This window comes from Ornithorhynchus anatinus, chromosome 17, assembly GCF_004115215.2.
Source record: "Ornithorhynchus anatinus isolate Pmale09 chromosome 17, mOrnAna1.pri.v4, whole genome shotgun sequence".
In the NCBI taxonomy this organism is placed as follows: Eukaryota; Metazoa; Chordata; class Mammalia; order Monotremata; family Ornithorhynchidae; genus Ornithorhynchus; species Ornithorhynchus anatinus.
This window is the reverse complement of record NC_041744.1, coordinates 16978666-16994655: the sequence shown is the minus strand read 5'-3', so window position 1 is coordinate 16994655 and position 15990 is coordinate 16978666. Positions and strand designations below refer to the sequence as shown.

Below are 15990 nucleotides of genomic sequence, written 5' to 3'. Positions count from 1 at the left end.
GCTGAAGAAATGAGTAACATTTTCCAGCAAAATCTTTATAAATGTCATGAGAAAAGGAAACGACAGTGAAAACAGCATCAGGAATCCAACCAATATGGCAGCACACAGAAGACAGTGTTTGTATGGGGTCACTGTGGCCGGACTCTGGGTTTTCTATTGACCTTTGCATCCACACAGGCAAAAATAGGTACAGTTTTCATCAGTAATTTTTTCTTTGAGCGCTAAGTATAAATATACATATACATGCAGATATGTGTGTGTGTGTGTGTGCGTATACACACAGATTTATGGGAATATATACACATATATGCTTATATGTATAATTTTTTTTCTCTTTTTTATGATAGCTTTATGTTGTACACCTTTTGAAATAAGGATAAAGGATACCTGTTGAGGACAACAAATGAGAAACAGAAAGTGAAATGATTTATGGAAGCAAGAGACAAAAGAGAGATGATGGGAAGTGGATAAGAGAAAATGAAAAAAAAATTCTCTTGTCATTAGAAAGAACCGATTTTAGGACTTTCCCTGAAATCCAGGGCCACCTTAGTTTCAGAATAATGCATATTAGTTTAGTTTATAATTTTTTGTTGATCTTCATATTATTATAAAGTTAATTGGGATAACTAGCTAGTTTACTGTCTTTCATGGCTGGTTATGCACAATAAGAGACTAATGGGTTAGAGTTGGAGAAAGGGTCAGTGTCAGGATTCTCATCCAGTATCAGAATTTCCCATAAACACTGGTTTGCTTCTAAGCAGTGATGTCAACATTGGAATCATCTAATTCTGCTGATCCTCACTTCTTAGTAACTCTGCGAAAAGGAGCTTCTTCAAACAATTGGGAGCAGACAGGTAAGCACAAGCGCTGTGCAGCCTGGCAGCCATCCTGGAGGAGTTTGGAGATGGAAAAAGTTTTGTCTGACCACAGTGTACAGGGTAATGTTGGGGCCAGAGCTCAGAGTCCAAGCCTTCTTCCCTCCCTGCAAGATACTTCAGGCACTGCAGACAAGCCTTAAGTGAAAACTCTCCTCGCCACCATCTTATATCATGAGTCCCAACTGAGATGTTTGTCCTGCCTGGCCTCCCCCAGGCTGCTAAATAGTCACCTCCCCCAGATCCCTGGTCCTCTGGGGCAGATCTGCAGATTCACCTCCCACACTTGGCAGCCCTAATTAACCAGGAGCTCCTAGTGGTTTAAGCACATGCTGACAAGGTCATGGGTTCCAATCCCAGCTCTGCCGCTCATCTGCTGTGTGACCTTGGGCAAGTCACTTAACTTCTCTGTGCCTCAGTTACCTCACTTGTAAAATGGAGACATGGACTATGTCCATTCTGATTTGCTCGTATCCACCCCCAGTGCTTAGTACAGTGGCTAGCAAATAGTAAGTACTTAACAAATACCACAATTATTATTATTAATAAATTCAAAGTGAAACTAAACCACCACTGTATACAGAGTAAAGTGCGTGGCTCAGTGGAAAGAGCACGGGCTTGGGAGTCAGAGGCCATGGGTTCAAATTCTGACTCCACCACTTGTCAGCTGTGTGACTTTGGACGAGTCACTTAACTTCTCTGTGCTTCAGTTGCCTCATCTGTAAAATGGGGATTAAGACTGTGAGCCCCACGTGGGACAACCTGATTACCTTGTAATCTCCTTAGTGCTTAGAACAGAACTTGACACATAGTAAGTGCTTAAATACTATCATTATTATTATTCCATGCTTAGCCTAATCCAAAGGGGTAAATGAATACATGCGCATTTGATCGTGTGCACACCAACACACACACCTATTATCTACCCATCTGACTGTTTTCCCCAAGTTTGTACAGATGGTCCCACGTCAGAGGAGTTGAAGGAGTCCGGCTCCCCGCAGCTTGTCTTCCTGGTTTGTCTTATGTGTTTCCCGGCAGGCATAGTATGTGTCTCAGTGCACTTCTTAGATGGTTTTGCCTCTGACCAAGGGAACAAGTTCTTTCCCCCTTTTATCAGTTGCTTCAGGGGGATTGAAGGGGGTGTTGCTGATTCACTGCTTCGGGGGTGGCGGGGGAATGACTACCCCTCCCCTGGCTCCTACCCCCAGGCTCATCCCACAGTCTTTCTCCTGCCCATCGGCAGGGCAATTCAGTTCCTCCTCAAACTCCTCTGCGAGACAAATTCTGGGAGACCTCAGAAACATAAGAGAAAAGAGGCTTCCAGTGAGCAGCAGGTGACCTATAGAAGGAGATGAAAAATTCCAAGTCTTTGCAACAGCAGCAGCACAGAAAATCTAAGAGCAGCCCAGAGGACCATTGCAGCAAGTGACCTACTTGTAGATGAAAAATTCCAAGCTTTCTCAGCAGCAGCACAGAAAATCTAACATCCCAGAGGACCAGAGAAGCAGGCGACCTACACAGACGTGAAAACTGTGAAGCCCTCTCAGCACCGGCAACACAGAAGATATAAGGATGTCAAGAACGCAGGTCTTGAAAATGATCAGCAAATGACCTACACAGACCTCAAACTGCTCAGTCAACCTCAGCTCCAAGGCATATGTGAGGTTGGACGGAGAAAATGTGTGACAGGTTACCTGCCCCTTACACTGAAGACTTTTAATAATAATAATGTTAAGCACTTACAATGTGCCAAGCACTGTTCTAACTGCTGGGGTAAATACAAAGTTATCAGGTTTTCCAGCGTGGGGATCACAGTTTTCATCCCCATTTAACAGATGAGATAACTGAGGCCCAGAGAAGTTAACTGACTTGCCCCAAGTCACATAGCTGACAAGTGGCGGAGCCAAGATTAGATTTTACTATTCTCCTTGCCATGACGAGGGTCAATCAGTCAGTCAGTTGTATTTACTGACCACTTATTCCGTGTGGAGCACTGTACTAAGTCCTTGGGAGAGTATAGTACAATATTCCCTGTCCACGATGAGTTTACAGTCTAGTGGAGGAGACAGGCATGAATATAAATAAATACAATTGCAGATATGTACATAAGTGTTGTGTGGCTGGGAGGGGTGATGAATAAAGGGAGCAAGTCAAGATGGCACAGAGGAGAGTGGGACTCAGTCAGGGAAGTCCTCTTGGAAGAGATGTGCCTTCAATAAGGCTTTGAAGGTGGGGAAAATAATTTTCTGTCAGATATGAAGAGGGAAGGCATTCCAAGCCATAGGTAGGACATGGGAGGGAGGTCAGCAGAGAAAAAGATGAAATCTAGGTTGGCATTAGAAAAGCAAACTGTGCAGGCTAGATTGTAGTAGGAGAATAGGGAGATGAGGTAGGGAGGGTCAAAGCGATTGGGTCCTTTTAAAGCTGATGGTAAGGAGTTTCTGTTTGATAAAGAGGTGGATGGGAAACCACTGGAGATTCTTGAGTAGTGGGGAAATATTATTGTAGAAAAATGATCCAGGCAGCAGAGTAAAGTATGGACTGATGTAGGGAAGACAGGAGGCAGAGAGGTCAGCAAGGAGGCAGATAGAGTAATCAAGGTGAAATAGGATAAGTGCTTGGATTAATGTGGAAGAAGTTTGGATGGAGAGAAGAGGGAGGATTTTAGTGATGTCTGAAGGTATAACTGACAGTATTTAGTGATGGATTGAATATGTGGATTGAATGAGACAGAGGAGTCAAGGATAACTGCTAGGTTACGGGCTTGTGTGAAAGGAAAGATGGTGGTGCCATCTGCAGTGATGGGAAAGTCAGAGTAAGGACAGTATTTGATTGGAAAGATAACGAGTTCTGTTTTAGGCATGTTAAATTTGAGGTAATGGCACGACATCCAAGTAAAGATGTCTTGAAGGCTGAAGAAATCTGAGAATGCAGAGAGAGGGAGAGAGATCAGGGCAGGAGATGTAGATTTGAGAATCATCCTCCACTTTGCACAATTGAATGAAGAAATCAGTGAGATGAAAGGAAGAATCTTCAAGTGACAGAGTAGAAAATTGATTGGTCCTGTTTGGTACTTTGACCACTTGCTCCTGGTAAGCCATGGAATGACTGTCTTCCCACATGACTCTCACTGGGGCCAAAATTATTGCCTTGTTCTGGAACAAATTTCTCAATCCTAACTTGGGGGATTTGGGCTTGTTCTTGTTTTGCTCTTTGCTTCCTCTGACCGTCATCCTGCTCATCATCTCCTTGGCCCTCTCTGTCAGATTCCCTGTCCCCTCCGTGGAGGCTCATGGCAGGGACTCTGGGTATCCTGTGTCTTGGGCTGGTGGCCACCGTGGCCACTATGGCTCTACGGGTTTTCAAGCGTATTTGGAGAATGAAATGATGTGTTGGATAATGATCTGACGTGGAAATTCTTTACTTTGAAACCACTGATTTTGCAGGGTTTTACCGGTAAATGACCTCTTTCATGCATGAGAAAAACTGCGTTAAATCTTTCAGCTCATTAGAGTGTTACTAGTCAATCTTCCACTAATGAAATCAGTTTTTCTAAAGTGGCCTGAAAGAGGTAAAGCTTGTTCCAAAGGTCTAATCGGATAGTCATCAAGATGGAAGGGACTCGAGCAGGTCTCGCATCTTGGAGCAGGGTCTCAGTTACATGAGTTGAAGAAGGAGACCTGTCCTATTTATGAAGTCTGCCATCTGAGGGGATCAGACAGGCATCCCCACTAGTCTGTAAGCTTGTTGTGGGCTTGGAATGTGTCTATCAAATCTCTCATATCAAGCGTTTCTCCCAGGTGCTTACTACAGTACTCTTCACATAGTAAGCACTGAATAAATGCCACTGAGTAATTAATCATTCATTCATTCATTCAATAGTATTTATTGAGCACTTACTATGTGCAGAGCACTGTACTAAGCACTTGGAATGAACAAGTCGGCAACAGATAGAGACAGTCCCTGCCGTTTGACGGACTTACAGTCTAATCGGGGGATACAGACAGACAAGAACAATGGCAATAAATAGAGTCAAGGGGAAGAACATCTCGTAAAAACAGTGGCAACTAAATAGAATCAAGGCGATGTACATTTCATTAACAAAATAAATAAGGTAATCCTTTCTGATTAATCTCTATATGCCATTTCCAATTAAACCTGTGGGTAAACATGCAGTCATGGTGACTGTCATTACCCACTAATGTCATCTTCAATCAAGTGGGAAGCTACACCGCATGGAGAAGATACGATCCCCATCCTCAAGATCTTGCAATCTCTAAGAGCCAGAAGGAGAATCAATACTATTTGTAAAGAGCTTCTGAGAAGACGCTTCCAAATTGGTCCTCTGTGCTTAATCCAATAATTTCCATTTTGAATATAATTCAGATCTACTGTGGCAGTGACTCCCATTAACCGGTTATGCAATTTTAACTATTGTTGCCTTGCTAACCACACAAATAATCCTCGCTATTTCTGTTAACCTTTCCAAATAAGGACTAACAGTAATATTTTCCATATGAGCAGCTGAAAGAGGTAGGTAACATTTGTTAGTTGTCCTGGATGTCAGCCTAGTGCAGTTTGGTCAGAGAAATTTCAAATGCCTTTGATGATGGTGATAATGGTGGTATTTGTTAAGCCTTTACTATATACCATGCAATGAAATAAGCTCTGGGGTACATACAAGATGATCAGGTCATACACAGTCCCTTTACAATCATCAGCTTTATTTTCTAATCAAACGTATGTGCCATTATACATAAATCTATGTACAAATATAATATATGCACACATATATGTACGCATATATATGTGCATAGATTTATAAGTATATATAATATATACATATTTGTATGTATGTGTGTATGTATATATATAAGCATATGCATACTGCTTTACTGCATAGGCATACTGCATATGGCTTTGACTACCATCTCTACGCAGAAGACACGCAGATCTACATCTCTGCCCCTGTCCTCTCCCCCTCCCTTCAGGCTCATATCTCCTCCTGCCTCCAGGATGTCTCCACCTCGATGTCTGCCCACCACCTAAAACTCAACATGAGCAAGACTGAGCTCCTCATCTTCCCTCCCAAGCCCGGTCCTCTTCCAGACTTCCCTATCACCGTGGATGGTACATCCGTCCTTCCCGTCTCTCAGGCCCGCAACCTCGGTGTCATCTTTGACTCGACTCTCTCGTTCACCCCACAAATCCGATCCGTTACCAAGACCTGCCGGTCTCACCTTTACAATATCGCCAAGATCTGCCCTTTCCTCTCCACCCAACCGGCTACCTTACTGCTACAGGCTCTTGTTATATCCCGGCTAGACTACTGTGTCAGCCTTCTCTCTGATCTCCCTTCCTCCTCTCTCGCCCCGCTCCAATCTATTCTTCACTCTGCTGCCTGACTCATCTTCCTGCAGAAACGATCTGGGTATGTCACTCCCCTTCTTAAACACCTCCAGTGGTTGCCTATCAACCTCCGCTCCAAACAAAAATTCCTCACTCTAGGCTTCAAGGTTCTCCATCACCTTGCCCCTTCCTACCTCTCCTCCCTTCTGTCTTTCTACTGCCCACCCCACACGCTCCACTCCTCTGCCGCCCACCTCCTCACCGTCCCTCGGTCTCACCTATCCCACCTTCGACCCCTGGACCACATCCTCCCGCGGTCTTGGAATGCCCTCTCTCCTCACCTCCGCCAATCTAATTCTCTTCCCCTCTTCAAATCCCTACTTAAAACTCACCACCTCCAAGAGGCCTTCCCAGACTGAGCTCCCCCCTTTTTCCCTCTGCTCCCTCTACACCCCCTTCACCTCTTCACAGCTAAGCCCTCTTCTCCTCCCTTTCCCTCTCCTCCTCCCCATCTCCTGTCCCACCCCCTCAGCACTGTACTCGTCCGCTCAATTGTATATATCTTCATCACCCTATTTATTTTGTTCTTGGAATGTACAAATCGGCAACAGATAGAGACAGTCCCTGCCCACTGACGGGCTTACAGTCTAATCGGGGGAGACAGACAGATAAAAACAATAGCAATAAATAGAATCAAGGGGATGCACCTCTCATAAAAACAATAGCAATAAATAGAATCAAAGTGATGTACATCTCGTTAACAAAATAAACAGGAGTGTCAACATCCCACATTTCTGGAAACAGTGGAAAAAATACAGTAGAAACTGTAGAAATCTGAGAAAAGCCCGAAGGGTACGAGAAATAAAGAAACAGATTTTCTGCTTGCTGGACAGATGTCCACAGAGTCATTTAAAGTGGGGAAGTATGTCCAGAAGAGTGTGTACCAACACCACAATATGTAAACTACCCCTGGCCAAAAAACTACGGCATCTGGTCCTTATTCAAATGTTAAACATTAGTGTCCTGGTTTCATTCATTAAAGTTTAACATTTGGATAAAGACCAGATGCCATAGTTTTTTTCCTGTAAAAAAGTATCCCTCCACATTAGACCCTGATCCCCTGTGGGGCACAGAATGAGTCCAACCTAATTATCTGGAATCCAACCCAGACTGGTACATAGTGTTTAACAAATACTCTTATTGTTTTAATTATTAATAGTATTAGCATCATTATCGTTATTACCTTGTTGCTCTAAGCATTTTCAAGTATCTATCATTTTTAAACACATCAAAGCTAATAACCATTTTAATAATCATTTCCAAAGCACCACCCAATCTTGGAGCTGAAAACACTTCTTCACTGTCTTCCACAGGCCCCAGTACTGGTAAGTCCTCTCTTTCAGCAACTTTAATGTTTATTATTAGTAGTAACTTGTTGCTCAAAACTGTTTTTAATTATTGACCATGTTTAACCACAGCAAAGTTAATAACCATTTTAATAATAATTTCCATAGCACTGTCCAATCCTGGAGCTCAGAGCACTTCTTCACTGCCCACAGCAGGCCCGGGTACAGGTAGGTTCTTTCAGTGACCCTAATATGGTCAGAGATGGAGTTGTGGTGACAGCCCAAAATCCAGGATTTTTCAATTCCAGCCAATTCCTCATATTCATTCCTGACCTCTGTGTATAAACATTCATCTCACTCCTCATACCTCCCTTCCTATTGGGATGAAGATGGAGTGGGTTAGTTCAGTAGACACCAGTAAAATGTTTCACATTGCCCACACGCAGTTATACCATAACCCATATCTCTGCCAGATTTTCAGAGGAAGGTGGTTCTGATTTCTTCCCGGGACAAGAGAGGATTTGGTTGGGGATGTGACTCCAAGAACAGTCTAATGATGATATGCTTCTCCCCTCAGGAATTGATATAATTTCTCATCCTAGATTGTTCCTGCTCTCCTTTGCTCAGGGAACTGGGTTCAGTTCAGCACGAGTTGTTACCAGTATTCTGCTGAAAAGAAACCTTGGAAGGAGAGCCAGCAGGCCTGCAAGTCCCAGAACTCCACCCTCTTGCACATAGATGGCCTGAGAGGGCTGGTATACGTCCATACCTTATTCATTTATATTAATGTATATCCCCCTCAGTAGGCTTTAAGGTCATCGTGGACAGGGTACATGTCTAACAACTCTGTCATATTGTGCTATCCCAGGCACTGAGTGGAATGTGCTGCACATATGCACGCAGTAAGTACTCAATTAATTCCCTTGCTTGAATGAATAATTCATATTCCCTCTCCCTGGATTGGTTGGCTTTAACACTGGCATCTGGAGGGAAGCTGTTCTGGTTGAAGTAGGAAGAATGTGACTGTCCAGATGTGGGTATCACTGAGAGAGCCAATGAGAAAAGTGGATTTGCTTGTGCCTTTCCATAGTGGAGAATTGAATTTCCTCCTGTGTTCCTGATTTCCTACAGAATTTCTTTAAATTCTTCACACTTTCTGAATGGATCGGACTATCCCGTACTGGACCTGGTAGTTCTTTGAAGTGGGAAGATGAAGCAACTTATACCAGAAATTTGTAAGTCTCTCCTCAGTAGCAGGAGTTATCCTTGACCTGCCTATGAACACTTGGGCTCTGTGACAAAGGAGGAACTCTGGGGTCTGAGCCCTGGGTTGGAGTGACAATCGGACAGGCAGCGATATCATTGGGTTCCTGCATAGCCGCAATTGTCTCCAGCCCCAGAGGGGAGAGTGCCCTTGATCCCATAAAATTCCATGGGGATTTTCCTCAGTTCCCTGTGTCTCTCTCATTCACCCTTTCAGTTTCCAGAGATAAAAGTCTCAACCATCAATTCTGCAGAATAGGGTCCAAACAACATCAAGCAAGGCTCATTTAGTTCCAAAAGTAGAACTGAATTCCTCTGGGCATTTCCCACAATGTAAATGTCTGTATATTCTCCCTAGTGTCCTCTACTCCACTGAATTCCCAGTTCAAACATGACATATCATCTTGAAACTGAAAGATTTACTTGGACAGCCCCCTGATATTTCTCCCACTTAGATGAACCCCTTCCATGTGCCTCATTTTTCAGATATAAATTAAAGAGTGCCCTACACAAGAGGTGAAGGGGAAGTCACAACCTTTTCTGATGTGAAATAATTAGTACTCGGTTATGATCTTTGTTAAATCTTTACAATGGGCCAAGTATTGTATTAAGCACTGTAGTAGGTAGAGGCTGTTGGGGGTCAGATGCAATCCATATCCCCCATGGGGCTTATAGCCTAAAGAAGAAGGAGAGCAGGTATGGAATCCCCATTTCTCAGATGAGGAAACTGAGACACAGAGATGTTCAGGTGACTTTCCCAAAGTCACACAGCAGGCAAGTGAAATAGCTGGAATTAGAACCCAGGTCTTCTGACTTCTCAGTTCATAATCTTTGTGCAATTTTTGTTTTCTTCCTTGAACCTCCCTTTGGACAGTCTCCCTGAGAAATCCCCCATTCAGAAACCTGTGGAATCCCATTTGAAATCACCAGATTCCTGTTTCCTGTGGTCTGTCATTTATACATGTCTCCATGTATTTTGCTAAGAAATTTGGACTTGGCCTGGTTAGACCTAAGGTTAGAAAACATAACTGTGCAGTGATTGTTTTAGAGAGTTAGACACCAGGCAGAGAGGCCAGGGGCATTAGGGGAACAGTTGGGCACTCAAGGGTGCCCATTCCACAGGGGAAATCTGGAGTTTGATTTCCCGGTAATTTAACCCTTCACAGCAAGCATTATTTCTGAATGCAGAGGTATGTGACTGAAATTTCTTTACTTTTTTTCCTTAGTCTCTCCTTCACCAACGAAAGAAAGGGTGGAGATTGTGCATTATATTTAAATGAAAAATCAATAAGTATGGAAGACTGTGCAATCGGGAAACCGCATATCTGTGAGCGCCAAGTAGTGTAATCTCTTTCCCCGGAATCCATGGAACCACCACCTCCTGGAGCATCCTCTGCACAGAGACTTAGTGAAATATTCACAGACTCCTCATCGCTTCAGTCTTCAGACACTATTTCTAGGTGTATTTTTTCTGTCTTCCTTGTCTGGCATCTCAGAAATCATCAGCACAGCAGCTAGATGGGATTGAAGCATGCAGATTAAGAGTAAGAGAGAGAGAGGCAGAAGCACCACTAACCCCCTCACCTTGAAATTTTTTACATTCCATGAGCATTCCCTCTATCACTAACCTGAGTTTTTTAAAAAAAAAACTGTAAAGAAATGAATTTCCCAATGATGGATTATTAAATTCTATGTCATTTTAATAAATTATCCTTCTAGACTATAAGCTCGTTGTGGGGAGGGAATGTGTCCATTATATTGTTATATTGTACACTCCCACTTAGTAAAGTGTTTGGCATGCAGTAAATGCTCAATAAATACAACTGATTAAGGAAAGTTTTAATTCATGCCCTACTCTTCCAGGAAGCCAAACTCCAATGAGGGGAAAAGATGACAATTAGTAAAATGGTACCTCACACAACTTCCATAGTTGGGATTAGTACCAGATGTGTTGTCTGTGTTCATATATATGGGGTCTTTGAAGGATAAAACGATGCTTCAGCAAAGGTAAATTCCAACCCAGATCTCCAGGAAGGCTGCAGCCTAAACCAAACATCTGAGACTGCTTGGCCATACTACCAATATTTGATATTATGTGGAGTATTTCTTATGCCAGAAATGGGCTACTCCAGGATCTCTGCTTCAAGGAACTGTGGACAATGATAGAGAGACTACTGCTGGGTTTAGAAAACGAGAAAAGGGAAGCATAGAAATGTCATGTTGAATCAGTTCAGGAATAAATCACCAAGGCTTAACCTTGGTCCTAGGTAATGTCTGTTCAAATACCCCATCAGTGGGAACTAGTGAAAATGATGATGATGATAATAATGATGATGATGGAGGATTACATTTACAGAAAGATCCAGGGAAGCAATTGATGCTGTACAGCAGTAGAATCCATGTTTCTGGAGGAGTCACGAGGTGCTGTCTTCCTAATGGTTAAGGAAGGAAGGCATCACAGCAATTCCATTAACAGCGTCCTTAAACCCTCAAATGTCACCGAGCAGGCACATTTATTTTTTGTGTTTTGTCTCCCAAATTCAGTAAGCGCAAAATTTCTCAGGCTAAAGCAATCATTCCTCCATGGTTCCAGGAGGAAAGGTTTTAGGAGAACCCTGGGGTTCCATTTGTAGGAAATGGGATTGAGGGGATGGTAGAGACAGATATCCTGGACAGCTCTTCAATTTTCCTCCCAGTGACATTCAGCAGGCCTCCTCCCTTTAACTCACACTTCCACCATCACCCCTATCAAGTGGAAAAAATGTGACTTGCCTTGCTTCACATTAAGCAACCTGCATACCACTTTCCATTTTCAGTTTCAGATGATTGGCATTTTTCTGTGGGTTTCTCTCTGGATTTTCATGTACTAACCGATGTAGAATTGGAATTGAATGGTCTAATTCATGTACCTGAAGACTAAATACTCGTGGGTGACTGTGAATATGATAAACAAGAAACTCATAGACACAGAGAGGATTTCATCAGGAACCTCAGCTTCATGAGTTATTTATGTATTCATTCAATAATATTCATCGATCAGGTACTTACTTATGCACTTACTTATACATTTATATGAGTTTACAGTTATATATATTAACAATAGGAGAATAACATATGCACCTGCTCTTTCAAATTCCCCTCCTCCAATTTTCTCCTGGACCCCCTCTAATCTGGCTTTCATCCCTTTCACTCCACAGAAATCGCCCACCCCAAAGTCACCAATGAACTCCTTCCTGCCATATACAAAGGCTTCTATACCATCCTAACCCTCCTCGACCGCTCAGTTGTCTTAGACACTGTGGATCATCTCCCTTTCCCAGAAGCATCCAACCTTCGGTTCACTGACACTGTCCTCTCCTGGTTCTCCTCTTACTTTTCAGGCCATTCATTCTCAGTCTTCTGAAAGGGTTTCTCCTCTGCCTCCCATTCCAGGACCTCCTCTACCTCCCCACTTACTCTGGGGTCCCTCTAGGTTCACTTCTGGGTCTCTTTCTATTCTCCATCTCCACCCACTCCCTTGGAGAACTCATTGGCTCCCATGGCTTCGACCACCTCCTCTATGCAGATGATATCCAAATCTGCATCTCCAGCAGATGCAGTTTCACATTTCTTCTTGTCTTCAATACTTCTCTACTTGGATGTCTTCCCATCATCTCAAGATTTACATGTTCAAAACAGAACTCTTTAACTTCCCATCCAAACCTTGTCCTCTCCCTGACTTTCCCATTACTGTAGGCGGCATCGCCATCCTTCCTGTCTCACAAGCCCATATCCTTGGCATTATCCTTGACACCCCCCTCTAATTCAACTTACATATTCAATCCCTCAATAAATCCTGTCAGTCGCATCTTCACAGCTTTGCTAAAATCCTCCCTTTCCTCTCCATCCAAACTCCTATCATGCAAGGATTACTGCATCAGCCTCCTTACTGACTTCCCAGCCTCCTGTCTCTCCCCACTTCAGTCCAAACTTCACTCTGCTACGCCAATCATTTATCACCAAAAGTATTCAGTACATGACTTCCCATTCCTCAGGAACCTCCATGGTGGCTGACCATCACCTTGGCATCAAACAGAAGCTCCTTACCTCTGTCTTTAAAGCACTCAGGTCGCCCCATTCTATCTCACCTCAGTAATCTCCTCCTACAGTCAAGCCTGCACACTTCACTCCTCTAGGTCCAGTTTAATGATCCAATCACATTTATCCCAGTGCCACACCCTTTCTCCCATCTTCCCTCTAGTCTGGAATGCCCTCTCCTTCCACCAAAGCCAGACCACCCAAGCTGTGCCAGGGCAAAGAAAGCACATCATCTGCCAGTCATCAAGCCTGGGGAGGCCTCCGCTGCATTCCATTCCTGCTCATCAGAGATGAACTTCAAAATGAGATAGGAGAGGCTAGCAGACCACAGCTCTTTACTACTGGACAAAACTGGCAGTGGGGGCTGAGGTTGTTGGCTATCCTTTGGTGTGTCTGTTCCCAAGAAATGATCATGAAAAGCAGTGTGGCTCAGTGGAAAGAGCACGGGCTTGGGAATCAGAGGTAATGGGTTCAAATCCCAGTTCTACCAACTGTCAGCAGTGTGACTGAAGGCAAGACACTTAACTTCTCTGTGCCTCACTGACCTCATCTGTAAAATGAGGATGAAGACTGTGAGTGTCACGTGGGACAACCTGATTACCCGGTATCTACCCCAGCACTTAGAACAGTGCTCTGCACATAGTAAGTGCTTAACTTATACCAACATTATTATTATTATTAACACCACTTTGGACAGATATACCTAAAAGATTTATTAATTCCAAGGCAGAAAAGGATCTGGTTTATAAAGTTACAATGTAAGTGACCTTGCTGCCTGCAGTGTCTGGTTATTCATCCCTGAATTTATTTTGCAATAAGGAAGCATATTCCTCCCTGGAGAGGGACTCAGAACAATAGTAGGTGAGAGAATGTACTGCATCCATATTGGATAAATTGGCAGGAGCATCCAGGGTGGAGAAGCAAAGAGACGTTTGTCTAAAACACAGACTCCATTAGTGTACATATTTGCTGTTGATTCACTGAAGACTTCTCAGTGATGCAGCGTGCAACACCTCAGAACAGGCCAAGAGCTGAGATCATGTTTCTGCTGTTTCTGTAATTGCTTTGTGGCTGGAAACAGTTTACTTGGTGGTGAACGAGACTGTCAGTTCCGACTAAATCTACAAACAGCGGTGGCCGGATGGCTGCTGGTAGCTGGTCAGCAACACATAAAGGGCAATCAAGAAGCTCTGAAATAGCTTACAATCTGCTTTTCAATGGGTTCAGTAGAAACTCTTCACAAGGGAGGAAATAACCCACATCAGGTTCTTCAGAGATTTCCATTTACTCAGCAGGAGCTGTAGCAGGGACAATTTTCAAACCCTTACACACAACCACTGGAACAACCCAGGATAGTTAAGCACGTCTTCTGCACAGCCAAATGCCAGACTATCCTAGTGATGTAGTCACTCACATTAGCTTCCCTGTAATTTCCTCTTTCAGGAATGTGGTACAATTTTATCTAGATTCATGGAAATTCCTCATTACACTCCTGCAGATGAAATCCACCCCACCCGGGCAAGGTTTTACAGGGAAGCAACCTTATCACCCAACCCCCAAGGGTGGGCAGGAAAGGTGTCTTCTATATGGTTGTATTGTACTCTCCCAAGCACTTAGTACAGTGCTTCGCACCCAGTAAGTGCTCAGTAAATGCAATTGACTGACTAGTTCCCACCCACAAATTGAACTCTGTGGAATCCAGCTATCGACATTGCCTGCCTCAGGTTCAGCCACCTCAACAGACTTTCTGTCTCCTTAAACTTTTTCTGAGTGTCTGGTAAATGTGGATCTGGGCTATGGGACAACAGAAATAACTACCATAACTGTTCTACCTCCTAAGTCTATTTTGGCTTGAGAAAGTTGTCCTTGCCAGACATGAAATACCTAGCCACTTTCCCTCATCTGGTAGAGGAGTTGCTTTCTTTTTTCTTAACTTCAGGAAGGGGAATTTGATTTCTCCCACTGGCATCCAGCTGAGGAAATGAGAGCTCTCAGAGAAAATTCTTCTAGGAGTAACTAGAGTGGGGAGTGATGTATAGCTCACAATCACATAGCGTACAGTAAGAGAATCTTGTTCACTGATTAGAGGTCAACTTCCATTGATTTGGACATAAATGACATCATTCCATTTATCCAATTGTTAATTTCCATAGATCATTTACACCATTTTTGGTCTTTAGGGGTTTGCATTTACCTAACATTTATTTTGTGCAAATTCCCAGCATCCTTTGCTCAGAGATGAAATAAAATACTTTGACGCTCTCTCTATATAGTTATATGTATATATGACTGTGTCTCTATATATGGAGGAATTTTAATGTATTCATATCTATAAATAAATGTTTTCCATAATAATAATGATGGTATTTCTTAAGCACTTACTATGTGCCAAACACTGTTCTAAGTGCTGGGGTAGATGCAAGGGAATCAGCTTGTCCCCCGTGGGACTCAGTGTCTTAATCCCCATTTTACAGATGAGGTAACTGAGGCCCAGAGAAGTTAAGTGACTTTCCCCAAGTCACACAGCTGACAAGTGTCAGAGTTGGGGTTAGAACTCATGATCTCTGACGCCCAAGAATGTTTACCCATAAAGAGCACGGGCTTTGGAGTCAGAGGACATGGGTTCGAATCCCGGCTCTGCCACTTGTCAGCTGTGTGACTGTGGGCAAGTCACTTTACTTCTCTGTGCCTCAGTTACCTCATTTGTAAAAGTGGGTTTAAGACTGTGAGCCCCACGTGGGACAACCTGATTCCCCTCTGTCTACCCCAGCGCTTAGAACAGTGCTCTGCACATAGTAAGCGCTTAACAAATACCAACATTATTATTATTATTATATATATATATATATATTGGGTATATAGCAGAAAAGAATTAGATGCTTTGCATTCTACCCGGACTCAGGACCCAGGTCTTGGGGAAGGGTGAGCGAGCTGAACCCCAATACTTCACTTGCCTTGTGAGGGTTCAGAATCTAAGTTATGGGGTTTTGGTTGGTGGCATCCTGTGGGGACATTCTCAGATCAAACTAGACTGTCCTAAAAAAAAAAATCACAATGTTGGCAATAAATAGGAAAGGACA

At 43.3% G+C, this 15990-nt stretch overlaps 1 long non-coding RNA gene across 1 annotated transcript in view; it reads left to right on the top strand.

Moving 5' to 3' along the window:
* The window catches only part of LOC103167724, a 33548-nt gene extending 22691 nt beyond the window's left edge, over positions 1-10857 (top strand). The window contains exons 2-4 of the long non-coding RNA XR_005661008.1: positions 7550-7609; positions 7739-8805; positions 10060-10857. This is a non-coding gene — a long non-coding RNA (uncharacterized LOC103167724). The remainder of the gene's footprint in view (positions 1-7549; positions 7610-7738; positions 8806-10059) is intronic.
* The last annotated feature ends 5133 nt before the right edge of the window (positions 10858-15990 follow it).